This window comes from Lepidochelys kempii, chromosome 1, assembly GCF_965140265.1.
Source record: "Lepidochelys kempii isolate rLepKem1 chromosome 1, rLepKem1.hap2, whole genome shotgun sequence".
Taxonomy (NCBI): Eukaryota; Metazoa; Chordata; order Testudines; family Cheloniidae; genus Lepidochelys; species Lepidochelys kempii.
Window position 1 is genome coordinate 299,463,822 of NC_133256.1, and position 27,939 is coordinate 299,491,760.

Sequence of the window (27,939 nt, forward strand, 5' to 3'; positions counted from 1 at the left end):
TGCTCTGCACCATCTGGCCCCTCAAAGCTGCTGCTGCTGCTGCCACACTGCAGCATCAGTTGCCTAGAAGCCACCCTCAACTCTGTGCCATCCACTGTTCTTCAGCAGCCTCCGCTTACAGGTCATTAGTATCTGGGACCCCTTACAGAGTCCTCACCACTAGCGAGGCACTCCTAGCTGAAGCTCAGCCTTTTTCCTCCTCTTTCTTCCCATCTCTTCCTCTCTGTCCAGTCTTTTTTACCCAACTGCGTCCAATAACAATCTCAACCAGGCTGAGCCTAGGCACATTCAATGTCAGTGTCTTGTTCTTGTGATTCCCAAGCAGGTTAATAGCACTTCGTTACCCCCAAAGCCAAAATTTAACTCTGCTTTAACCAAACTGTCACAGAGCTAAAATACAAAAGATGCCTGGTCCAATCAGTCAATTCCTTTTGCTCTCCAACAGGTGCTGGCAGAGAGCTCCGTCCCCTATGGAGCCCCTGCACATCTGCCGTTCTTAAGCATTCTCCCTTTCGTCCCATTTCACCACCAGATGACAATAGAGAGCTCTTTGCTCTCTAAGGGTATGTCTACACAGCAAAGAAAAACTCACATGTGGGCCATGCCAGCTGGCTTGGGCTGCAGGGCTGTTTCAATACTTCATAGATTTCCAGGTTCCAGGGCCTTACACAGCAATGAAACAGCCCTTCAGCCAGAGTCAGCTGGCATGAGCCAGCTGCTGGTTTTTTCTTTGCTGTGTAGACATACCCTCAGACTTCAGGTCCTGGGGTTTACATATAGTCAGTCCCACATCATCAGTGATGAAGGCACATTCTCACAATATCATAGAACTAGCTTATATTATTCAAGTGAGCCTGGCTATAAATTCCTGTCCTAGCTAAGAGTAGAGAGGGAGGCAAGGGGAAGTGCTGCTACCTCTTTCCCCTTTGCAGTGGGAGTAGATTGAGCACAGCTGGCAAGGGCAGAGAGGGCAGGATTTATTCACTGCAAACTTATGTTCACAGTTTCCATCAATTAAAATAGCAATATATGTTGAACACATTCATCTTTATGGTATCTTGGGGTTTGGCTCTGCAGTTATGCAGTGGGTCTAAATGCCATGTTTGAAGCTGGGGAAGGAAGTTTCCCCACTTGGTATATTACCTAGGCTAGAGCCTTCTGTCCCCCTTTCCCTCTGTCTGTTTTTGTTGGAGGTGAGAGTTGATGAAGGGATATAGCGGTAACCTCTTGGATAGGCTGAGGAACTTTGTCCCAGATTTTTCAGGAAGAAAGACAAGACACCAGGAATTTAGCTTCTCACCAATGGGTAAAGTTTCTTGAAGTTGTCTCAGCTTCGTTGGCATGGTCTTCAGCAGTGTTCAGAGTGTTAATTTGACATCATGCTCCTAATTGACGCCCAGATGAGATAGTGGGGGTAGAAGCCATAATTCCAGAAATTGCATCACAGTAGTGGGTAATGAGTGTTGGCCATTGCAACCGATCATTCCTGGAACTACTGCTTCTGGGGGCACAAGTGGAGTGCCTGTGGCTCCCTAAAACTGATGTGGTCTAGTTTTTATGACATCTTTTTAGAGTAGCCACAGCTACTCAGCTAGGTTCTGCCAATGTGCCTTCAGATCTGTTAGAGGGGGAGTAGAGAGGCCCAGCAGCCAGATTCCTGAAGAGTAATTCTGGATCAGTAAGCCACAGTTCCTCTCGAGGGCACCTGGGAACCCATGCTTCTGTGCCTGCTACACCACAACAGCATATTCCTGCACTTTATCCATCTGGCCAGTGCTGGGATTGGGGTGGACTCATAGCCCTGTCACTCCCATCCCCCTCAGACACCTTGAGCTCAAGGGGATGGGAAGAGAGGCTATTCTCCCCATCAGGATTCCAGGCAGCATCCATGCAGTGGCACAAGAGGAAATGATGCTCTCTGTACCCAGCTTGTGCCCACTATAATGGGATACTTTAACAAATAACCACAGTCACCATAATGCTGCCTCCGTTGTTCACCTTTCATATAATCTTTGGAATTATTCAAATTTAACCTTGTTTTGAATGTAGGCTTGTGGCTTTTATCCCTTTGTTTCAGTGGAAATCATAGCTCAAGCTATAGTCCTATTTAGTGTAATGTTTTATTAGTGTCATAAATTTTACAAACAGCAAAAAATGCTTCAAAGAGCATTTGCTAACAGCACAGAAATATTTTTTTAAAAAGAATATTGTGCATGCTCGCTGTGTGTTTGTTTGAATTGTACAATGGCAGAAGAGAACCCTTTGAGGATCTGAAAGGAACAAGCCCCCAGGAAAAATTGTATTATTTTTTTGTTCATCCACGGGCAAAAATGGTCAAAAAATGACTTGTGAATGCACATAAAAATGTAAAACTTTATGCTTTCATCACACTGAATGTTTGTTTTGAAAAGCCTAAGTGTATTAAAAAGAGATCAGAAGAATAAATGTTGTCATAGTTCATGAAAAATGAACTAGAGCCACATCCTTTCGCAAAGGGTATATTCTGATATAGCCTCAAGTTCTGTGCAATACAGGGGTCTACCATTTTTTGCAGTCACACCTCAGGACTGCAACAACTAAAAGTCCTGGAATTAAGACACTAACTTCAGGGGCAATTCCAGATTACTTGCTCAGATAGCACGAGGTATGGGGATCATATGAGGTAGGGGGAACCTTGATAAGGAAAGGTAAAGACAGACAAGAATAAGAAATACAAAATTAACATTATGTGGCTGAGTGAGATGCAGGTTTAATTTTAAGCTTGTGTTTACAGAATTTCTGCAGACTAGATCATGTTTCTCAAGATATCCCATATGAAAGATTTATAGCACATAAAGTGTCATGTGAGCCTGACACTTCACGGCACCAAGAAAGAGAATAATAATATAGGATTATAGCTCTTCTCTGTTAACACAAATGGAGATGTTTAACAGACTAATATGCGAGGGGGCAGCATAGAAGAATTCAGCTTCTACCCAACCACCTTTTCCAAACCCATAGGTTCTCTATGGAGTTAAAGTTCTGCAGGGAAGGGGTGATCAGAGGTGGGCACAGGAAATGGCTGCTGTCCATGGTATCCAATCCCTTCACATCCCTGTGGGACCTTTGTCAGTACATAATGCCCACTTTCCCCTTCACACTGTAAAACGTGCTCTCCTTCCTCTCTCTGCCCTCACTGCAAGAGGGTTCTATAGAAGTGGCCATTTAATGTACATGAGGGTTTATTTTCACACTTTCAATTATTTTTACCACTGAAATGTACAAAATGGTTAAGGATCTCTCAAGCACTATATACTCTGTCTGGTAATGACAAAAATAGTAGTAAAGAGCTGTAGCACCTTCATATTCAAAATATAGGATCCCAATATCTGTAAAGCACCTAACTACTTTAAATAAAGTAAGATTCATTTATGAATGTGGGGTCAGGGGAAGAAAAAAGTATTCAAAACTTATACAAAATAAAATAGTCAAATTTCTGGTGACTAGTTTGAAGATTATGGAAAGCCTAGCTAGCCAGGCTGAACTTTATAGTTACAAATGATTGATTTAAGCAAAATTCAAAGTTCTATAGTCACAGCAACCATCTTCAATGCTTTTGCCAACAATGTGCAGGGTTGAGCCTGGAGAAAGGGGTAAACCGTGAGGTGGCAAAATTTGCAGATGCTACTAAACTGCTTAAGATAGTTAAGACCAAAGCAGACTACGAAGAACTTCAAAAATATCTCTCAAAACTAAGTGATTGGGCAACAAAAGGGCAAACGAAATTTAATGTGGGATAAATGTAAAGTAATGCACATTGGGAAAAAAAATAACCTCACCTATACATACAATGTGATCAGGGCTAATTTAGCTACAACTAATCAGGAGAAAGATCTTGGAGTCATTGTGGATAGTTCTCTGAAGACGTCCATGCAGTGCAGCGGCAAACAGGATGTTAGGAATCATTAAAAAAGGGACAGAGAATAAGACTGAGAATATCTTATTGCCCTTATATAAATCCATAGTACGCCCACATCTTGAATACTGCGTCAGATGTGGACCCCTCATCTCAAAAAAGATATACTGGCATTGGAAGAGTTTCAGAAAAGGGCAACTAAAATGATTAGGGGTTTGGAACGGGTCCCATATGAGGAGAGCTTAAAGAGGCTAGGACTTTTCAGCTTGTAAAAGAGGAGATTAGAATCATAGAATATCAGGGTTGGAAGGGACCCCAGAAGGTCATCTAGTCCAACCCCCTGCTCAAAGCAGGACCAATTCCCAGTTAAATCATCCAGGGGATAAATCATTCAGGGGATATGATAGAGGTATATAAAATCATGAGTGGTGTGGGGAAAGTGAATAAGGAAAAGTGATTTACTTGTTCCCATAATATAAGAACTAGGGACCACCAAATGAAATTAATGGGTAGCAGGTTTAAAACAAATAAAAGAAAGTTCTTCTTCACTCAGAGTACAGTCAACCTGTGGAACTCCTTGCCTGAGGAGGTTGTGAAGGCTAGAACTATAACAGGGTTTAAAAGAGAACTGGATAAATTCATGGAGGTTAAGTCCATTAATGGCTATTAGCCAGGATGGGTAAGGAATGGTGTCCCTAGCTTCAGTTTGTCAGAGGGTGGACCTGGATGGCAGGAGAGAGATCACTTGATCATTACCTGTTAGGTTCACTCCCTCTGGGGCACCTGGCATTGGCCACTGTTGGTAGATGGGATACTGGGCTGGATGGACCTTTGGTCTGACCCAGTATGGCCGTTCTTATGAGTCAGTTACATGATCCCTTTTTCCCAGTTCATTATGTTCCCTTTGGCTTGTTTGAGTTTATAGATCAAAGTTCTTTTGTCCTGAGGTGTCAATAATCCTCATTAACAGTCCTCAGGCTTCTAACCAAACAGCCTTGTACAATTACCTCTGAGATAGGACTTCATCCCCGTAATTACATTTCTCAGAGTACACAATCCCCCTTGTATATTTACCAAATATACAATGGTGATAAGTGTCCCTTGATACCTAGTCTTTCCAGTACACTTGGTCACTTCAAGGGATCTATAATTTGTGTATCAACAGCTGGGAGAGCTTGAGCATTACCTTAGAGAGCCTTCTCAATGTTCTATTTGCATGTTAATTATTTTTTCACCTCACCTGGTCTCCTTGTTTCCTTGACTGCATTGTTGACCAGCCTGGGATCTTATGCTCATAGAATTAAAATCCTTATCACAGTTATGATAAATATAGTTCCAAATCAAAGGGCAATGAAGCCCTGGTCTAATTAAAGCCTAGCCTCTTCCACTAGGCTTCAGCCCAACTTGGGAAAGGCTAGGCTTTACTATTTAGTATATGTTACAGAGCATGTGCCTTGTCTACATTAGACTTTTCAAACACTTTAGCTACCTCTGTTAGCTAATGCATGTTGTATCACACATTTTAAAATCCAGTGTAGACAAGGGCCAGGGAGCCAGAGCCCTGCCACTTGAGCAGAGGTAACAGAGAAAATCCTGAGACACACACACCACCACCCCCCGCCCTTTCCTGCCAAGGAAAAGATGCCTTAAAAATTCTGCAAGGACAAGTTTTATTTTTCTGCCCCCTACTTGTAAATAGTCCATGTAAGGGACCAAAAGGCCTATAGTTCATTTAAAACAACAACAACAAAACATTGAGGCTGTGCTGCCGGCTGTTAACCTGATGCTAGTGGTAGTCGGGAGTTTTAAGTCTAATGAACACACTTATTTTGAATTCATGCAGACAGCATTAGGAAATGTTGATTCCTGGTATGAAAGCATTAAGTGCGGTACAAGGACGGTAACTGATTGGAGTGTGTAGGAGAAGAAAAGTGCTGGAACGAACACGTGGAAATCTGTAGGATCCCTGAGCTTGTTGGCTCTCTCAGTTGCATTTGGGTTGTTTGGCAAACTTTTTTTTTTTAACCACATTGCAAAAAATATATTTTAACTAGCAGCTGACGGCTATTATTCACCTTTGGCAAGGAGAAGCTACTTTCTAACTTACCATTCAGTTAAACTATCAACCTTGAGATACATAAAATAGTTGTGCCAAAGATTTGACAGAATTGCTTTGGGAAACCCTTCAAATTTTTTTAATTAAAAAAATAGTTTTAGTTCATGAGGTTTCTTTTGTTTATCCAAGCAACTTAATATTTACATGCTGAATAAACGTATTTTGTGAGTCTGTCTGAGCCAAAATCTTAACGCATAATGACCTAAATCAGCCAAATCTTGTGTGTGGATTTTTTTTTTCACTTCAGATATTTCCAATCCCCTGAAACTTGCCATATGTTTGTTTGATTCAGCCTAATGACTGTGGAATTTTGCCAACAATTATCCGAGGGCAGGAAGTTCCACCTGATTGTCTTAATCAAAGTACCTGAAAAACGTGTGGCTTTTTGACAGGACTCAAACATTCCTAAAATGTCACTCACTGCATTGAATGCTGGTTTGCAATCAAGGAACTACTTCATCCCAGCTTACAAGTTGCTTATTACTGAGATTTTAAACACGGGGGGAACCCTTAGCTCTACAGTCCCTTTCTTACTAGCTGAACTGCCAGACCTATGGAAAATAGGACTTATGGTAGCTTGATCCTTCTTATTGAAGTTTCTGTCTTAAACGTGATTCAAAGTACCTATCAGGCTTTTCATTTTCAATGTTTATCTTGTACTATCAGGTACCTGAGTTATGAATTACATTTTGCAAAGGAAGGGGAGATGGAAATATTATCATAAAATGGTTTTATTTTGACACTTTCAATTCTACCATAGAAATGTTTACAAAACTGGTTAATTACTTAAGCACTTTATATTCTGTCTGGTAATGATTAAAAAATAGTAAAGGACTATAGTACCTTTTCATTCAAATACCACATTGCAAACCTCCAAAACATCTGATTTTTCAAAAAAGTATATGAGGTACACCTTGGCATGAATGTAAAATACAGGTGGCTACAGAACAATCCTTACACCATTAGCCATATTTTTCACAGAAAGAAGAAACCTTAAATTCTTTTCCAAAGTCTGATGTGATCTTTTCACCCAGCTACAGTCTCCTTCGCTGTCACTCTTAAATTCCCCTTTTAGACAGCTTTTGCTCCAAGAGTACAGTAGCATATCTAAAAGCATTAATTCCCCAAAGCTACTTCCTTAACCCATGTTTGTCCATTCACTGGAACATTAATCTGAGGTCCTTGTGGATTTTGTCATAAAGGTTATCTTTGACAAACAGTTTTATTTAGACTTGGAAATGAAGGTCAGGGCACTATATTCCATTACTTCAACACATGCGAAGAACTGAAGCTGGCAAGTACATGCAACTGTTCCTACAGTAGGATGAAATCACTATATAACATTTGTGTGTGCCTGTTGTAAAATCAGTGTGTAATGGATATTCTGGATATGGCTGTAGCATATTTTAGCAATTTTATAGAAGCATAATAACATCCAAAATATTGGTAATAGAAGTAACAAGGTTTATATATCTCTAATACTTAAACGTTTCTAAGCACTGTATGTTCCACATAGTGGTGATATATACAAACTGCCAACAACTTCATAAGATCAGGGAGAATAATCCTACATTTTTTGCAATAACCCTTGTTAAATTTTTTTCAAGCTGAAAAAGTAAAGCTTTGGATTCTTTTTCAGCACTAAATACACTGATACAGTTGCTACAAAAGCAGGAGCAAGGGCAGAAATAAGATGTTGCACTATTTTCTTATTTACTAAGGGTTGATGGACATCCTTTCTTAAGAGGAATACTACCCTTTTTCTCTTTCTGCTTTGGAGTTGTGAAAACAACACCATCAATTATGTTTTTAAATGTTAATACTGTAGTAAGGTTAATGTTTACAATAGGAATATAGGTACCATGGGTGATACAGCAAACAGCATTGTTTTTGATGTACTAACAATGAGTTTTCAGATTGGGAAACAACTAGCTTGAGAACTACAAACTCATGGTGCCGAGTGAAAAAGGAGATATTATTGTTGTCCTGGTTTATACTGAAATATGGAATAAATGTTTCATGTTAAATTTTTCACTGTCCTTCTGGAGTGCAGAAACTCTGTGGTCCCTTTATTCTTCTCGATTATTATTCTTCAATATAAAGATCGCTTAAGTTACCTGTTCAGTCTCTTTGTTCAAGACCAGAATGATGAAAATGTTGTACCTTTAACCTCTGCTTCAGCACCTATTTGTCCATTCCTCAGCTATGAGGTAGAACTTCCAGGTAACTCTTCTATTGTAATATAGAAAACTGAATAAATTTATAATATTAACAAAGGATGTGAAGATACTACAGAACAGAACTTCAAAATGATCTTTGCACAGGAGAGACAGTAGTATCAGGAGGAGACCAAAGTGTGCAAACTTAACCAAGCAAGTTACATAATGCAATAGAAAGCCCCCAAGGAAACTTCCAACTTATCTGTGTGTGTGTATGTGTGTATATATATATGTATATATATATGTATATGTGTATATATATATATATATATATATATATATATATATACACACACAATTTACTATACATTCCATTCTATGCAGCCGATGAAGTGAGCTGTAGCCCACAAAAGCTTATGCTCTCATAAATTTGTTAGTCTCTAAGGTGCCACAAGTACTCCTTTTCTTTTTGCAGATACAGACTAACACTGCTGCTACTCTGAAACAAAAACCGGAGTTGTGAACGGCAAATAGAATAACCTAGAAAAGGGTTACCTAGGCTTGAACCAAACATTTTTTTCCACTTACTTGTGTGGGGCTGATTGCCTCCGAAGATGTGCTGAGTGTCCTCAGCTCCCACTGAAGTTAATGGGTGCTGAGGACACTTAAAAACACCTTCTAAGGGTAGGCCCATTGTGAGAAGCATGAGGTAGACGTGTCAGAGCTGCTTCTCCCTGTAAGGTTTTTTTATTATTATTATTTTTATTCGTGTCCCACCTTTTTCATGTTCTCATGGATCTCTTTTTTGTCATTGGTCCCCTCACTTTATATATAAATATGAAATAAAATTACTTGTCTCAGTCCTAAAAGCTGTTTTGTTCTAGCTTTGAAGAACAATGCTCTTTTCTGTTTCACTACTGAACATTCAGGTAAGCTCTCACGCCTAGGAAACCTGCTCTTGCATTTTGTGTGTATGCATGCACACAAAGAAAGAAAGAAAGAAAAAGAAATGGAAACCATCAAATATTTCCTGTGGAATTCACAGTCCAAACTAACAAATACTTCAGAAAGCTGAGTCACTTCCAGAGAAACTCTGTATTTTTCTTCACTAAAGTTTATAGAACTGTTGCCAAGCCCAGAAGTTGTTTTCCAATTGTTTTTATTGTAATAGTGTTAAAAGTGTAGCCAAGCTAAACTAATTAGTAAAGCATTCTGCAGGGTGTATTTTCTATTTTTTTTTTAAGTTTCTTGCAAAGAACACCAAGCACATGGAGCCAAATTCTCTGTTGCTGTGAATGAAGAGGTCTTTCGAAGTAAATGAAATTCTGCCAGTTTGCACCAGCAGAGAATTAAGCCTATTTTTTCATCTGACTGAACAATGTATTGTACATACAACAGACGGTATGAAATAGTAAGGATTTACTCAGTTACCTCATGGTGGAGATAGACTGCAGTTGATTCCTATTGTAAGGAAATGGAAATTTTGTAGTATCTAGTGAGAGATGCTCGGCTTGATACATTGATATAAAAGTAGTAGGAATTGAGTAACTCCATGACATCAAGAAAGGTACTCGAGACATACACGGGTGACTTTCAGTAGTGACTGCTGTATGCATCTATGTTGTTCTCAGTTCAGTGGAGATATGAAGCATAGATATTTAAGGCGAGTACTTATGAAGTCAGATAATCAGTGTGTCTAATTCAATTATTTTTCCTACAATGTATTTCCAGTGCCTTTTCTATTCTTACTTTACTTGTCTCATGAGATAGTGCTTCTCCAATTTTCTTCGAAGGATAACTCCCATCTATCATTGTCAGGTTTCAAACATTCCTGTGCATTGACAAATATCCATTTTTGCATTTTAAAAAAAACCAAGCATGCAGGATTTAAAACTCTGATTCTATTTTGTGTGGATTTAAGGATCATATTTCTACCTTCTGTAGGAATGACTGTTTCAGGGAGAGGGAATTAAGGTGCGTTTTTTCAACAAAATGTGATTTGGGGTAGAATCATAGAATCATAGAATATCAGGGTTGGAAGGGACCCCAGAAGGTCATCTAGTCCAACCCCCCTGCTCGAAGCAGGACCAATTCCCAGTTAAATCATCCCAGCCAGGGCTTTGTCAAGCCTGACCTTAAAAACCTCTAAGGAAGGAGATTCTACCACCTCCCTAGGTAACGCATTCCAGTGTTTCACCACCCTCTTAGTGAAAAAGTTTTTCCTAATATCCAATCTAAACCTCCCCCACTGCAACTTGAGACCATTACTCCTCGTTCTGTCATCTGCTACCATTGAGAACAGTCTAGAGCCATCCTCTTTGGAACCCCCTTTCAGGTAGTTGAAAGCAGCTATCAAATCCCCCCTCATTCTTCTCTTCTGCAGGCTAAACAATCCCAGCTCCCTCAGCCTCTCCTCATAAGTCAAGTATTATGAGTGTGGGGCAAATCATGCTGCCTGGGTTTTACCGTTGTGACTACTGCTTCTCACTCCTCACTCTGCTCCATTCTACTAGTAGGTGTGAGGCGAGAGGAAACAAGGCTATGATATCTTATTTCAGTGTGTGGTGACTTTTAAACTTAGATCCCCACCCCATTCTCTAATGAAAAGCAGAACTTTAAGCCACACTTCCATCCATCCAAAAAAATATTAATTTTGAACAGCTGTGAAAGTTAATTACAGCTACCAAACTCTTCCCTGAGGCTTTCCAGACCAGCTACTCCATTTGATTTGACCCGTTGTACTGGGGAGCGGGGCAGAGATGGGGAAGAGAACCACCAACGTTGTCTCTCATTTTGGGGGAAGAATCCGGCTAAACTAGTTAGTGATGTTGACAACAAAAGAACTTGAGCTGTGCTTAGTTTTTATTTGTCTGCTATCCCCTGCTTCATCTTGGTGTAATACATTATTCCTCTTTGCCTGAAAATCAATAAAATGTTAAAACATAGAAACAAACCCTCTTATACCAGTTTGTCCACTCCATTTAACTACATACCAAATAACTTTTATTGCTTGAACATACCCCCTCTCCCCCGCAGCAGCACTTGGAGCACTGCACAAGCAACTAAATTACTAGGCACTGTAAAATGCTTCCATGTATAGACTGTAGTTTTGTGAACAGATTTGTGGGAAGGAATAAATGGTCACTTTTCAAAATGGGAGAAGCCCACTATCTACCTCTCTCAAGGACCCGAACTGGGACAAGTGCTGTCCAACATTCATAAATGATCTGGAAAAAGGGTCAAACAGTGAAGTGTCAAAGCTTGCAGTTGATACAAAATTACTCAAGATAGTTAAATCCTGAAATTACAAAGGGATCTCACAAGTGGGTGACCGGACACCAAAATGGTAGATGAAAGTAAATGTTAATAAATGCCAAGAAGTGTACACTGGAAAACATAATCCCGGTTATGCATACAAAATGATGGGGTCTAAATTAGCTGTTACCACTCAACAAAAACACCATAGAGTCGTTGTGGATAGTTCTCTGAAAACATTCACTCAGTGTGCAGCAGCAGTCAAAAAAAGCTAACAACACTGGGAGCAATTAGGAAAGGAATAGACAATAAGACAGTAAAGATCATAATGCTACTATCTAAATCAATGATACACCCACACCTTGAATACTGTATGCAGTTCTGGACACAACATCTCAAAAGATGTTAGAATTGAAAAAAGTACAGAGAAGGGCAACAAAAATGATTAGGGGTATGGAACAATTTCCATCTGAGGAGAGATTAAAAAGACCGGCGTTGGTTAGCTTGGAGAAGAAGAAACTAATATGACAGAAGGCTATAAAATCATAAATGGAATGGAGAATCTGAATAAGGAAGTGTCATTTACCCCTTCACGTAACACAATAAGCAAGCAGAAGGTTTCAGACAAACACAACACACAGTCAACCTGTGGAATTTGTTGCCAGAGGATGTTGTGAAAGCCAATATATAACTGGATTTAAAAAAAAGAATAGGTTCATCAATGGCTATTAGCCAAGATGGTCAAAGATGCAACCCCATGCTCTGTGTGTCCCTAAGCCTCTGACTGCCAGATGGTGGGTCTTGATGACAGGGGATGGATCACTCGATAATTGCCCTGTTCTGTTCATTCCCTCTGAAGCATCTGACATTGGCCACTTTCAGAAGACCGGATACTGGGCTAGCTGGACTATTGATCTGACCCAGTATGGGTTTATGTTCCTTAATGGTGTTAAATTTGGGGCTTTATTTTCAGAGCATACTTAGTGTTACTTGGAGAGGCACTTTTTTTTTTCTATCCAGGCATCACATATCTTGTTTGTGTGTTTTTTCCCATGACATCTGAGCTGTAAAGAGGTTCTACCACCAGAGAAAGGAGGCAAGCATGTGTGCACTGACACCCTTTCTGGGAGTCCTGCATGGATATATGTCCGCTTTGGTGCAGACAGACCAACCTTGCACAGCTACCGCCATCATCCTTCTCCAACCAACTCTTCCCACTCTGGCGGTAGAGTTGGCTGGCTGCAAGGCCCACAGCAGAGCATGTGCCGCACGTGCCTTGCACTGCCACTACTTACTTTCAAGGCAAACTTGACACTGCCAGGATTCCCGCATTACCTCAATGGAAATTGGCATAGCCTAGAGTGAATATAGCCCTTTGAATATCTCTGTATGGAGAGAGGGGATGTTAGTACTCTACAATTTAAATATTTTAAGCCTACCTTCAGTCTTAGCTAACACCCAAACAAATTTGCATTGGGAATGCAGTAGCTGTTTTAGTGTTATCCTGAAATAATACCGAACTGTGAATTTGGCCTAGAGGCTTTATCCTCATGAATGCAACATGTTTATTTACTAATAAATATTTCATCAAAAGCGAGGCGTGAAACTTCTAACAGAAGTACAGTGGATAGATTTCCACTGGGGCACTGATGAGCTGAAAGGGGATCCTGGGGCCCCGTTGTTAACAGAGCCTGCTTTTCAGTCCTGGAAAGCTTTCATTATAATAATATGGGTCAGTTCATCAGTGCTCCATGGCTACCTTTGACAAGACATAAAGCTGTCAGTCAGCTCCCTTGTGGATTTCCCCTGATGTAGGTACAGCATCTGGCAGCCATGGTACAGTAGATGTTACCACACACTGCTCATGATAACCTCAGCAGCGAGGGCATGTGGAAACATTCCTGAAAGGAAGGGGATACGGCTATGGTGTTTTGAAACCCTGTGTCAAGGTTCCTTCCCCACTCTGAACTCTAGGGTACAGATGTGGGACCTGCATGAAAAACCCCCTAAGCTTATTTTTACCAGCTTAGGTTAAAACTTCCCCAAGGTACAAACTATTTTACATTTTGCCCTTGGACTTTATTGCTGCCACCACCGAGCGTCTAACAAATATATAACAGGGAAAGAGCCCACTTGGAAATGTCTTTCCCCCAAAAATCCTCCCCAAACCCTACACCCCCTTTCCTGGGGAAGGCTTGATAAAAATCCTCACCAATTTGCATAGGTGAACACAGACCCAAACTCTTGGACCTTAAGAACAATGAAAAAGCACTCAGGTTCTTAAAAGAAGAATTTTAGTTGAAGAAAAAGTAAAAGAATCACCTCTGTAAAATCAGGATGGTAAATACCTTACAGGGTAATCAGATTCAAAACATAGAGAATCCCTCTAGGCAAAACCTTAAGTTACAAAAAGACACAAAAACAGGAATATACATTCCATTCAGCACAACTTATTTTATCAGCCATTTAAACAAAACAGAATCTAACACATATCTAACTAGATTACTTACTAAGTTCTAAGACTCCGTTCCTTTTCTGTTCCTGGAAAAAGCATCACACAGACAGAAAGAACCTTTATTTCTCCCCCCACCTCCAGCTTTGAAAGTATCTTGTCTCCTCATTGGTCATTTTGGTCAGGTGCTAGCGAGGTTATCCTAGCTTCTTAACCCTTTACAGGTGAAAGGGTTTTCCCTCTGGTCAGGAGGGATTTTAAAGGTGTTTACCCTTCCCTTTATATTTATGACACCCTGGTTATTCCCAGACCTGGTGTTGTTTCAGATAGCTAACTGGCTCAGCTCAAGTGCAGGCATGAATTAAACCTTCACTCAATCCTTTAAAAAGTCAGCCTTGAAAACATATCAATGCTAACCATTTGCTAAAACTGAAAGGAATATGCAGTGGGTTCCTCTTCTCCAGCTAGGGGTTTTACAGTTTTCCCAACATATAGCTGTTGTGGAAATGAGTCAGTTAAGTACATGGGGTGAATATTTCTCCAGATCCTTGGGCTGACCCTGTGTGGAAATTATGGACAGACATTAACGGTATATGGGGGGAGGAGGTGGTGGTGGCAAAAAATTGTTTCACGACCGTCCCAAACTGCTTGCTAAACAGATCTGATTGCTAAAGCATGCTGTGCTATCTGAATGTGTGTGTCAGTTTCTGTCAGTGGCAAGAGGAACTCCTCTTGGGACGTGCCCAACCTGTCCCTCACACTGACCCCTCGAGCAGCACCCAAGAAGGAAGAAAGGAGAGAAGACAGTGACGCTGCTACTACGCTGAGTTGAAGTCCTGTAGCCTGCCTGTCTTAATGCCAGTGCCTGTTTGCTCAGCCCAGCATCCAAAGATCTGTTCCCTCTCTCCCTCCCACACTCTCTTACCCATCCCAGACAGGGGAAACCTCCAACATTTGGAAGAGACATACCCCCTCAAGAGCTGAAGGGGACCCATTTCCCAGCTGAGCCTACAGACTACCAGTCAAGGTGATCTACAATCTAGCTGATCAACCATCCCAAAGCCAGAATCCATAGGACAAGTCTGCTGCTGACATCACTGTTGTCATTATGAACTGATTGCAGGGTAGGGAGCCACACAGAAACGCCTCAGTGAAGTACCAAGGATTGGGACATATGGTGAATTAAGAACTACATTAGTAGGGGAAAGATTAATGGATTTGGTATGGGAAAGTATGGAATTGTTGCATATTGGGAGACAGAAAAAGTTGAGAGTTGAATGATTTTTTTGTTGTTGTTGTGTGTATAAGTTAAGAATGGTTTATTAGATGGAGATGTTAGATTTGTCATTAATGACAAAAAGGCAGAAGTGTTCAATAAACATTTCTGTTCTGTATTTAGGGAAAAACAGATGTAGTCATATGTGATAAGGATAACCCTTTTGCCTTTCCAATAGTAATGTGGGCAGCTATCAAACAGCAGCTACTGAAGTCAGATATTTTTAAATCAGTGGGTCTGGACAACTTGAGTCCCAGAGTTTTAGAAGAGCTGGCTGAGGATACCATTGGATCATTAATGGGCTGGTGGTTGTTGTTTTTTCTTGTTTTCCCCCTAAAGTTTTGGAACTCTGCATCTTCCAGAATTGTGGTAGAAAGCTAACATTGTGCTATTATTTAAAAGGGTTAAATGGGATGACCCCGGTATTCATAGACCTGTCAGTCTGACATCGATCCTGAGCAACAAAAAGGAGCAGCTGATACAGGAATAGATTGGGGCTGTCAAGCAATTAAAAATTTTATGATTAATTGCATTGTTAAACAATAATAGAATACTATTTATTTAAATATTTTTGGATGTTTTATACATTTTCATATATATTGATTTCAATTACAACCCAGAATACAATGGGTACAGTGCTCACTTTATCTTTATTTTATTACTATTTTTTTTACAGTGCAAATATTTGTATTTTTTTATTCACCTAATACAGGTAATGTAGTGCAATCTCTTTATCATGAAAGTTGAACTTACAAACATAGAATTATATAAAAAACTGCATTCAAAAACAAAACAATGTAAAACTTTAGAGCCTACAAGTCCACTCAGTCCTACTTCTTGTTCAGCCAATCACTAAGAGAAATAAGTTTGCTTACATTTGCAGCCGATAATGCTGCCTGATTCTTGTTTACAGTGTCACCTAAAAGTGAGAACAGGCTTTGGCATGGCACTGTTGTAGCTGGCATTGCAAGATATTTACATGTCAGATGCGTTAAATATTCATATGTCACTTCTTGCTTCAACTACCATGCCAGAGGACATGTATCCATGCTGATGACAGGTTCTGTTTGATAACAGTCCAAAGCAGTGCAGACTGATGCATGTTAATTTTCATCATCTGAGTCAAATGCAGAAGGCTGATTTTCTTTTTTTCTGGTTCGGGTTCTGTAGTTTCTGCATCGGAGTGTTCCTCTTTTATGACTTTTGAAAGCATGCTCCACTCCTCTTCCCTCTCAGATTTTGGAAGGCACTTCAGATTCTTAAACCTTGGTTCAGGTACTGTAGCTATCTTTAGAAATCTCACACATTGGTACCTTCTTTGCATTTGGTCAAATCTGCAGTGAAAGTATTCTTAAAATGAACAACATGTGCTGGGTCATCATCCGAGACTGCTATAACATGAAATATATGGCAGAATGCAGGTAAAACTGAGCAGAAGACATAATTCTCCCCCAATGAGTTCAGTCACTAAGTAATTAATGCATAATTTTTAATGAGCATGAAGGGGCATACGAATGTTTAGCATATCTGGCACATAAATACTTTGCAATGCCGGCTACAAAAGTGCCATGTGATGCCTGTTCTCACTTTCAGGTGACATTGTAAATAAGAAGTGGGCAGCATTATCTCCTGTAAATGTAAACGAACTTGTTTCTCTTAGTGATTGGCTGAGCAAGAAGTAGGACTGAGTGGACTTGTAGGCTCTAAAGTTTTACATTGTTTTGTTTTTGAGTTCAGTTATGTAACAAAAATATCTACACTTGTAAGATACACTTTCATGATAAAGGGACTGCACTACAGTACTTGTATTAGCTGACTTGAAAAATACCATTTCTTATAATTTTTACAGTGCAAATATTTATAATAAAAAAAAATAAGGTGAGCACTGTACACCTTGTATTCCATATTGTAATTGAAATAAATATATTTTAAAATGTAGAAAAACGTCCAAAATAGTTAATAGATTTCAACTGATACTTTACTGTTTAACAGTGCAATTAAAACTGAGATTAATCATGACTAATTTTTTTGAGTTAATCACGTGAGTTGACTGCAATTAACAGCCCTAGAATAGATTAATAAAGAATTAGAGGGTAATACAACTGATGCCAGTCAATGTGGATGTATGGAAAATAGATCCCGTAAAACTAGCCTGATATTTGTTGGTGAGACTACAAGTTTGATGAAGTTATTAGTGTTGATGTAACATAATGTAGGCTTCTGTAAGGCTTTTGACTTGGTACCTCATGCTATTTTGATTTTAAAAAACTAGAATACAAAATTAATACGGCACAAATGGATAAAAACTTGATAACTGATCCTATTTAACATGTTTTATCAAAGACCTACAAGAGAATATAAAATCAGTGATAAGCTTGGTAGATGACACGTACATTGGGGGAATGATAAATAATGAAGAGGACAGGTCATTGATACAGAGCAAACAGGATCATTGGGTAAGATGGGCGCAAGCAAACAATGTTTTAATGCAACTAGATGTATACATCCTTGGAATATAGAATGTAGGCCATACTTAAAAGATGGAGGACTATTCTGCAAAGCAGTGACTCTGAAAATGATTTGGGGGGTCATGGTGGATAATCAGCTGAACATGAGCTCCCACTGTGACCAAAAGGGCTAATGTGAACCTGGGATGCACAAACAAGGCAATCTCAAATAAGAGTAGATGACAGGTTTTTACCTCTACATTCAGCATTGGAATTCTGTGTCCAGTTCTGGTGTCCACAATTCAAGAAGGATGTTGATAAATTAGAGAGAATTCAGGGAAGAGTGATTAAAAGATAGACTCAAGGATCAATCTATTTTGCTTAACAAAGAGAAGGATAAGCCGTGACTTGATCATAGTCTTTAAGTATCTACATGGGGAACAAATATTTGATAATGGGCTCTTCAGGCTAGCAGAGACTCATATTTCAATGGTGCCTGCATCAGGAAGGCTGTATTATCTTTCTCTAGGGCTTTTGTTTTTACATTTTCCTGTCCTTAACTTTGCCAGATGAGTCATTGTTTACATCCATGTGTCTATCAGTATTCAAAACTGCAATACATTTACACTGGGACAGGCTACGCAAATCGGGGGCTGGGGGGTGTGTGGAAACAGAGGTAAGGAAAAAAGGCAAAACGTGACTTCACTTACAGAAGATAAAAAAACACAAAATTGGGCAGCATATTCTGGAATCTGGCAGACAATTTTTCTTCAGATACTCATAATCTGAGACCATATGCTAATTGACCAATTAAGCAAAATCATCTTGAAAGAGGCCAGCATCAGCCATTAGACATCCCTGACACTAAAGGGCAATAAAGAAACTAATCATAGTTTGAGAAATTACTGTAATTACAAATTCATGTAAAAATTAATTCAGGTCAAATGATATGACACTCAAAAGAATAAGGATGAGTGAAGTGTTGTGATGACAGCTTGATTTTACTGCATAATACATAAAATCCAGATCGTGTGTGTGTGTATTATTTCTTTCTTTGTTTTTTAAATTTGAGCATGCTGTTCTGCATGTGAGTGGGGTTTTTATCGAGGTACTTCTGCCAACTATGATTGGTCACTCAGTAATGGTAAACTAAGGGCCTAGTTGTCAGTGGAGTAAGCAAAACACTAATTAAAGCCAATGGTAGCAGTCTGTGGTCAGCTCCTTTGAAAACATGCCCTAAAGCTCTTTTAAATCTGCCATGTGTTTTTGTGCCCACTGCTTAGTTTTCAGTCTCGAGAGGCTGTCATGTCTTTCTCTCCTGGACATAGCGCACACTGTCATAACTGTAACAAGCATTTCGTGTTAAATAAATAATGGTTGGCTGGACTGTTAAGGTTGAATCCACTTATCCAACAGATATGTCACCAAAACACAGAATATAATAGTTTCCCCTATTCTGACTGTGAATTTTACATTCACAGAATTCATCACAGCCCCCAGAAGACAATTGCTTTTGAGATTGCAGAAGCACTCTAGTCTATTAAGGCTTTGTTCTTCAAATTCTTATGGGGTGTGCAGTACAGAGTGAGATGTTATTCTCCAGACTCAATCGGTGTGGAAGGGCATGGGTAGATGAGTACTAATGCTAGGTGCAGTAGTCTCTTTAAAAAGGGTTAGATGTGTAGACTATAAATCCTTGGCAACTAAACACCTCTGAATGAGACAAAGCAAAGTGCAAGAAGAAAGATATGAAAAGCTGGGAGGGTGGGGAGGAGCAGAGGGGTGGGAGAGGGTATACTGTAGTTTTCTACTCAGTCTTTTCCACCTGTGATGGACTCAGATCAGAAGGATATAAGTGAGTGGTCCTATTGGGATCCAGGAAGTGGGTGGGTGAAGGATTCCCCCCCTCCCCCAGCCTAAGAGGCAGGTCCACAGGACCTGGAAACCAAATAAGTATGGGAGACAACTAATGAAATAACAGGGACTGGAGTGCAGTCAAAGGGTCAAATGAAGGGAACCAGACTGGGACGCCGAGCAGAGAACTGCAGACAGCTCCCGCTGCTCCTCGAAGGCATCAAGGGAGTCAGTGAACGCTGCCCAGAGGAACTCTACCCGGATACGTGAATGGACGGATGATCGGAAATAGGCCCCACAGTCACAGGAGACTCCATCGGCCAACCTCCTCACCCTGGTTTTATAGATGGCCACTTTAGCCAGGGCCAGGAAGAGGTTGACCAGGAGGTCCCGTGACTTTGTGGGGCCACAGATAGGGAGTGCATAAATAAAAAGGTGAGGGGAAAAGTGTAACGAAAATCCTAATAAGATATCTAAGAGGAGGCAGAACAGGGGCTGCAGCCTGGCACACTCCAGGTATGTGTGCGCCAGGGTTTCCTTCACGCTGCAAAAGGGGCAGGTGTCCGGGATAGGAGTGAACTGCGCCAAGTACATGCCCATACTCACGGCCCCTTGAAGGAGCCGCCAACTGAAATCCCCGGTGGGCCTTGGAACCAGGGTGGAGTATAGGCTGGCCCACTGGGGCTCCTCACCTTCTAGAGGTGGCAGGAGGTCCCGCCATTTTGTGTTGGGGTGGGACGTGAGGGTGAGGATGTGAAAGGTGTGGAGCATGAGCATGTATAGATTCTTCCTTGGTGTGGTCTGGAAGCAGACCGGCTGCTGATTGTGCAGCCGGCTCACAGTGAAAGAGTGGGGGGGTCAGTTGGGCTCACAGGGCAGAGGCCCAATGAAAAGGTCCAGAGGTCCTGGGGTGAAGGGTGGGCGGGGCGTGCAGGACCCAGTCGAGGTAAACCCAAGCAGTGGGTGGCAAAGTGGCCCTCACCTCCTGAAGTACGCTTCGGGGAGTACAAGGCCTGGAGAGCCCCATGTGCTGAGTGAGCATCAGGGGATCCAGTGAGTCTCCCCGGTCGTAGTCCAGGAGCTCTCCGACTCTTGTGACTTCTGCCAGGACCGACTTCTGGCGCACCAAGGGGGACTCCACCACCTGCACATGGAGCTGGGGGTTGTGTAGCAGGGGCTCCATGAGGAGATCTGCCCCAACGGTGGCTGCCACGGACCTGATCACTGAGAACAGTTTCCAGGTCCAAAGGAGGTCCTGGTAGAAGACCGGCAGAAGACTCACGGAAGACCTCTCAAATGGAAATAAAGGAGCTGCCAGTCATATCAGAGCCCTTGGAAGTGGTTCAGGAAGGTTTTCGCCAGTATGCTCCACACCAGACTACCTGCACCATAAAGGAGACTCTGCAGGGCCTGGAGGCGGAAAACATGGACCTGAGTGTGTAGACACTTCAGGCCCTGCCCTCCCTCTTCTAGGGGTAGATGGAGAACCCCTGCAGAGATCCAGTGCAGTCCTGACCAGAAGAACTCCAGAATAGATGTCCGGAGGTTGGCCAGGAAACCTGGGGCTGGTACCAGGGTGTTGAGCCAGTACCAGAGCATGGACAGGACTAGTTGATTTAGCACCAGAGCTATCCCTCGAAGGGAGAGGCACCAGAGTAGTCCTGTCCATTTCTGGAGCTGCTCTGTCACCCTGCCCTCTAAATTGTGCCAGTTCTCTGGCGGAGACAGATGAGTGGCAGACAGGTAAACACCGAGATAGCAGCGGACCCACGCTCCACCTGATGGCCTGAAGCGCGGGTGGGAGGGAGCTCACCTGCCATCCATCCCTGACCACCTGGCCAGAGCTCTTGACCCAGTTGACCCGGATGGAGGAGGCTGACGAATAGATGGCCTGGCAAGCCTCCACCCATGCCAAGTTGCCCGGGTCCTGGACCACAAGGAGCGCATCGTCAGCATATGCCGACAGGACCAGCCACAGCTCCGGCTCACACAGCACCAACCCCGTCAACTTCCTACGGAAGAGACAGAGGAAGGGCTCAATCCCCAGAGCATACAGCTGGCCCGAGAGGGGTTACCCCTGCCGTACTCCTCGCCCGAAGCTAACCGGGTCAGGGTCCAGTTGAGCCTGACCAGACACTCTGTGGAGGCATATAGCACCCGGAGAAAACCCACAAACTGGGGTCTGAAGCAAAACGCTCGCAGAGTGCTCAGGAGAGACCCGTGGTCCACCCTGTTGAATGCCTGCTCCTGATCCAAGGACAGGAGAGCAAACGACAGACCATCCCTACACCTAAGTTCCAAGAGGTCCCGGATGAGATACAGGTTGTCAAAGATGGTGCAGCCCGGGATGTTGTAGGTCTGGTCTGGGTGGACCACGTCTGCCAGCACAGACCCTAGCCACAGCAAGATGGCTTTCGCTGCAACTTTGTAGTCCACGCTGAGGAGTGAGACGGAATGCCAATTTTGTAAATCACAACGGTTCCCCTTCTTCTGCAATAAGGTGAGCATGGCTCACTGGCATGAAAGAGGGAGGACCCCGCTCTGCAAGGACTTGTCCCAGACAGTAACTAGGTCTGGGCTGAGGACGTCCCAGAACACGCAGTAGAACTCCACAGTCAGCCTGTCCATGCCCGGAGATTTATTGGGCTTCCGAGAACTCGGCCATAGTGAGAGGCTGCTTTAGCCAGTCTCGGTCGGCCTCACTGACCATAAGGAGTTCATCACAGAGCACTCTTCAAGAGCTAGGATCAGTTGGATCCAGGGAGAAAAGGCTTGTGTAGAAGGCCCTGGCCCTTCGGCACATCTCCACCGGATCCGTGAGGGAGGTGCCATCCTCTGCCAGAAGGCAGGTGAAGTGCTTCTTGGCCCCCCTCCTTTTCTCCAGGGCATAGAAGAAGCCAGAGCCGCAATCCATCTCCCAAAGGAGACGGATGCGGGATCGAACAAAGGCACCCCAGGCCCAACGGTCTTCGAGGGCTCAGAGCTCCTCCCACTTCTCCCGGCATGCTCTGCAGAGGGATGGATCCTCGGGGCTGGCAGCCCGACGCCTCTCCAGCTCTTAGACCTTCCGTTCCAACTGCTCTATCGCCGCATCCCTCTGTTGGCTGGCGTCCTGGGTGTAGTCATGGCAGAAGAGCCGGGCATGCACCTTCCCCAGGTCCCACCACCGCCACGCCGAGGGAAAGGCATGCCACTGCCCTCGCCAGGCCAGCCAGAACTCCCGGAAGGATGCCATGAAGCCCACATCCTTCAACAAGCTGTTGTTGAAATGCCAATAGGCCGGCCCCGGCCTCTCTGTGCAGAGAGAGGCCAGCACGGTGGCTAAATGATGATCAGAGAACAGGGCCGACTGGATGCTGGAGGAGTGGGCCTGTGAAAGGTGGAAACGTGATAAATAGATGCAGTCCAACCGGGAGTGGCGTGACCAATGGGCCTCCACCCGGACAAAGGTGAACATTGAGATGTTGTCCGGTGGTAGTCACGGCAGATGTCCACCAGGGAGTGGTGTTCGACTATCTCCCAGAGGACGTCCACAACGGCCGGGCACTGCTCGGTCCCCAAGCAGTCCCACTCCTTGAGGGTGGTGCTAAAGTCCCCGCCCAGGACCAGGCACTCGCAAGGATCCAAGGTGCCGAGGAAGATGGATGCCTGCTGATAGAAACACAGCCGCTCCGGGTCCAATGTTGGGGCATAGACGTTAACGAGGTTGGCCACGAGCCCCTCAATACGGACCCGGAGGTGCAGCAGGTGGCCCGGCACAGCCTCGGCGACCCCCAGCACCTCGGGCCACAGGTCGGGGGAGAACAGGGTCACCGCTCCAGCCATATGAACCGTGAGATGGCTAAAGTAGACCCTGTCCCCCCATTCCAGCAGCCAGCTGTCTTCAGCCGCTGGATCTGTATGGGTCTCCTGCAGGAAAACCACAGAGTACCCCCCTTCCCGAAGGAAGGAGAGCACCTGGCTCTTGCAGAAACCCATCCTACAGCCCTGGGTGTTCAATGTTGCAATAGTGATGGGTGCCATGAGGAGGGCTAGGGGGGATCCTCGATTGCAGGGTTGCTCATGGTCCCCATTGAGCCGCGCAGCAAACTGTGACCTACCCCGTAGGTGAGCAAGGAGTCACGGAAGCCATGGACCCCCTGGTAGGCTGCGGTGGCCTGCTTCCTGGTCCTTTTACCCTCCCGCATAAGGGTCCTCGTGGCCCGGAGGATTTGATGAATGTCCCCCATCGCTGGAGAGCAAGCTGTACCTTTTTGTGGGAGCCGCGGACATCTTCAAGAAACTCCCTCAGCTCCTCTCACAGTGCATGAGGGGGTGAAGTTACTGGCTTCTGACCATCCTCTGGTGGGGCCCCGGCCCTATGGCCCACCAAGATGGGCAGGCAAGGGGCGGACCCCCGACATGGCGCCCGATGGGCCACGCCACATGGCTCACCTAAAATCCTGGTTCAGAAGGGGGCAGCGAAGGGAAGATAGCAGTCCCAGTGGGTGGAGACAGGGAAATACAAAGGCCACTCCCTAGGGGTCATCTGCCGGAAAAGGGAAGGAGACAGCCCCAGGAGCAGCAATAACATCGCAGGAGGTGGAGGGAATAGGAACGGGGTCGGCAACAGGGGCAGGGCCGGGGTCAGGAACAGAGGCAAGATTTGGGGGTCCAAAAGCCAAGCAACTGGACAGTGGCACCTCCTGGTAATGCTCAGAGGTTCGGGGAGTGGGAAGGGGGCTCTCAGTGATGCCGGGCGCAGGCTCCATGGTGGGTTTGGCATCAGGAGGTGGACTTCTGAAGGGCCCCTGCCTGGGTAGGAGGTCGATTGCTCCACACCAATGAGGGGTGCCTCTGGTGGCTCAGGTCCCAGCCATGTGGCACTGGCCATCACCTCAACAGGCTCAGCGGCAGTCAGTGGGGTGCCATCTGCAGCCAGGTTGGTGGAAGAGTCCAGGGGCTTCTCGGAGGCAGGAGCAGAAGCAACGGTTAGGGGGAAGGAGCATGGGGAAAGGGGGGGCAGAGTGAGGTCGCCCAGATAGAGGCCCGCTGGCAGAGGGTCGTCCTCCCCCTAGGTGACCGGGGTCAGACCCAGGGCTTCGATCTCCTCATAAATGGAGGGGCGATTGCCTTCTACCACCCCGGAGTTCTCTTCACCGGCACCCAAAGCGACAGTCACCTCGGGGCTCACAGGGGCTTCAGGTGGTAACGGGACAGGAGGGGCTCCATCGGGGGCCTCGGAGGGAAGGGACGCCCGTGGAGGGGCAGCACTTCTCTCCGGTGCTGCCACGTCTTCCCCAGCCAGCACCAGTTGGTGGAATACACCTGTGGGCAAGGTGGAAGGCTCGGCATCAGTGCCCCCCTTCCTGGTCTTCAGGGGGGCTTCCGCATCGGTGGAAAGGAGTAGAGCTCGAGCCTTCCACTTGCCCTACTTCTCCTGTACTAGGGCCCAGCCCTCCATGGCATCATCTGGGGGCTGGCTAGCAGGGGTCGGGTCGGGGGCAGAGGCGATGGCTCAGGGCCTCGGGGAGGTAACGGTGGGGCAACACAAGGGAGGGAAGATTCCCCCTGGGGCGGGCCCTCTCCTATGCCTGGCAGTATCCCCGCCGCACCCTTCTCCACAGGCCCCGCCAGATTGCAGGCAGTGGCAGCAGGGCTCTCCCGCTCATCTGGACATAGTGAGGGAGGTGCCCCTTGGGCCCAAGCAGGAGCAGTGGTGGGCTGGGAAGGAGGAGGAGTGGCTCCGGGTGCTGGGCAGCCAGGGGTACCGGTGATGAGGGGGCCAGCGCCCTGCCAGGGCTCAGGGGTCCCAGATGCCCCTCCTTGCCAGGCCAGGGTCAATCTCTTTGGACGTGCCCCATCGCCTGGCAGAGATAGCACCGGGCCTCCCCTGTAGAATAGTGCACCCGGTAATGGCCCCCCTGGTAGGGGACCAGGAATGGCCCCTCAAGCGCCTCTCTGTCACGTGCCACCAGCGGCAGTTGAAGCTGCACCTCCCGGCGGAACAAGAGGACACGTTGGAGGGCGGGGTCTTTGCAGCCCAGTGGGAGAGGGCTAACAACAGAAATGGGTTTCCCCAGGTATAGAGGGCAGGTAACAGGGCAACGGGAGAAAGGGAGGGACAGAGGGCAGGACTAGTCAGACACCCAGGTCCTCTAGTGGCTCTAGGGGGACGAACACCCCCCCCCCCCACCGCCAGGCCCTTCTCCACCGCCTCCTGAGTGGCAGCCTCTGATGCTAGGAAGAAGACAACTTTTCCGCACATTTTGGAGGCCGCCACAATGCGCGTGGGCCCCACCACCTTTGCCAGTGTCTGCAAGTAGATTTCTATGTGGGGCGAGGCTGGCACCAGGAGGCAACGGAAGCCGTGCTTCCTGGTCAAGGTGGGGAAGGGACCCCGGCCGTTATAGATGGTAGCAGAGGCGGTGGATGGGAGAGAGGACATAGTGGCAGGTGGGGGGGCTGCTGCCACCTGGGCGTACACCCTGGGGGCTGGGGAGGGGAACCCTCAGAGCTGGTGGAGGGAATAGCGGGGCGGGACACCACGGCCGATGGCAGAGGATTGGGATACCCTCTTGCCCTATCTTATGTTGCCATCCGGGAAGTTCCCCAAGCCTCCACTGGTTTCTCTCCCTTTGAGCTATTATATGGTCACCGGGGCATACTAGACCTAGCCAGGGAGATTTGGGAAGAGGAGCCCAATATGGGGAAGAATACAGTTGAGCATGTATTGCAAATGAGAGACTGTATAACCCGGGTTACCCCCATTGTGCAGAATCACCTGGAGAAGGCCCAAAAAGCCCAACAATCTCACTACAAGCACCAAGCAAAGATTTGGCAGTTTCAGCCAGGAGACTGAGTAATGATGTTAGTACCCATGTCAGAGAGTAAACTCTTGGCCCAGTGGCAGGGGCCCTATGAAATAGTTGAACCTATAGAAGAGGTAAATTACAAGCTATGATAAGCGGGACATAGAAAACAAGTACAAGTGTACCACATTAACCTTCTAAAACCCTGGCATACCCAAGAAGTGTGTGTAGTTGTCCGAAAGAACCCACCACAGGAAAACAAAACCCATGAGCAGCTCCCAATTTAACACCAGCCCAAAGAGAGAAGGTGTCCAAGATGATCAACCAAAACCAAGATGTGTTCTCATCGCAGCCAGGTTGAACAACTGAAACGTACCACCACATCATTATAAACCCCAGGGCCAAGGTAACAATGAGGCCCTACCAGGTGCCAGTGGCAAAAGAGAAGAAATCAGAGCAGAAGTAAAGAAAATGCTGGAGTTAGGGATAATCGAAGAGTCCTACAGTCAGTGGTCTAGCCCAATCGTGCTAGTACCCAAACGGGATGGTTCTACGAGGTTCTGCAATGACTTCCATCCGCTGAATGAGGTGTCCCAGTTCGACGCATATCCTATACCCCGCATAGACGAGTTAGTGGACCGACTGGGAAATGTCCGGTTCCTGACGACTCTAGACTTGACTAAAGGGTATTGGCAGATTCTCCTTGCTGAAGATGAAAAAGAGAAGACCACTTTCTCCATGCTGGAGGGTCTCTTTCAATATACAGTCCTCCCATTTGGTCTACATGGGGTCCCAGCTACCTTTGAGTGCCTCATGAACAAGCTATTGCACCCCCATGCCAGTTATGCGGCCGCCTATCTGAACAAAGTGGTTATTCATACCTCAGACTGGGAAACCCACCTGGAAAAGGTGGAAGCTGTCCTAGATACCCTAAGGCGTGTTGGCCTTACCACAAACCCCACCAAGTGCGCCATAGGGTTAACAGAGGTTAAATATCTGGGCTACGTTGTGGGACAAGGTGTAGTAAAACCCCAACTCAATAAATTAGAGGCCATCCAAAACTAGCCCCAACCAATTCACAAGAAACAAGTCTGGGCATTTTTTGGGGTAGTGGGGTACTATCAACACTTTATCCCCCATTTCGCCACCAGGGCAAGTGCCCTGACCAACCTAATAAAAGCTCAGGGACCTGAGATGGTACAATCGACTGACACAGCAGAGAGGACATTTACAGTTCTGTGGACAGCCCTCTGCAGTAACCCTGTACTCACAGCCCCAGACTTCACTGAGGGTTCATCCTGAAGACAGACGCAGCTGAAGTAGGACTGGGGGCTGTCCTATCCTAGATGGTCGGAGAAGAAGAACACCTGATTCTATACCTCAGTAGGAAACTCCTCCTAAGGGAACAGAAATATGCGGTGGTTGAGAGGGAATGCTTCACCGTTAAATGGGCCATGAAAACACTGTGCTACTACCTGCTAGGGAGGCAGTTTGTCCTCGTGACTGACCACGCCCCTCTTCAGAGGTTGCAGCAGAACAATGAAAAAAATGAGAAGGTGACCAGATGGTTCTTATCTCTCCAACCCTTCCAGTTCCACATACAGCACAGAGCTGGAAGTCACTACGGCAATGCAGACGGCATGTAAACAAACTTGTTTCTCTTTGTGAATGGCTGAACAAGAAGTAGGACTGAT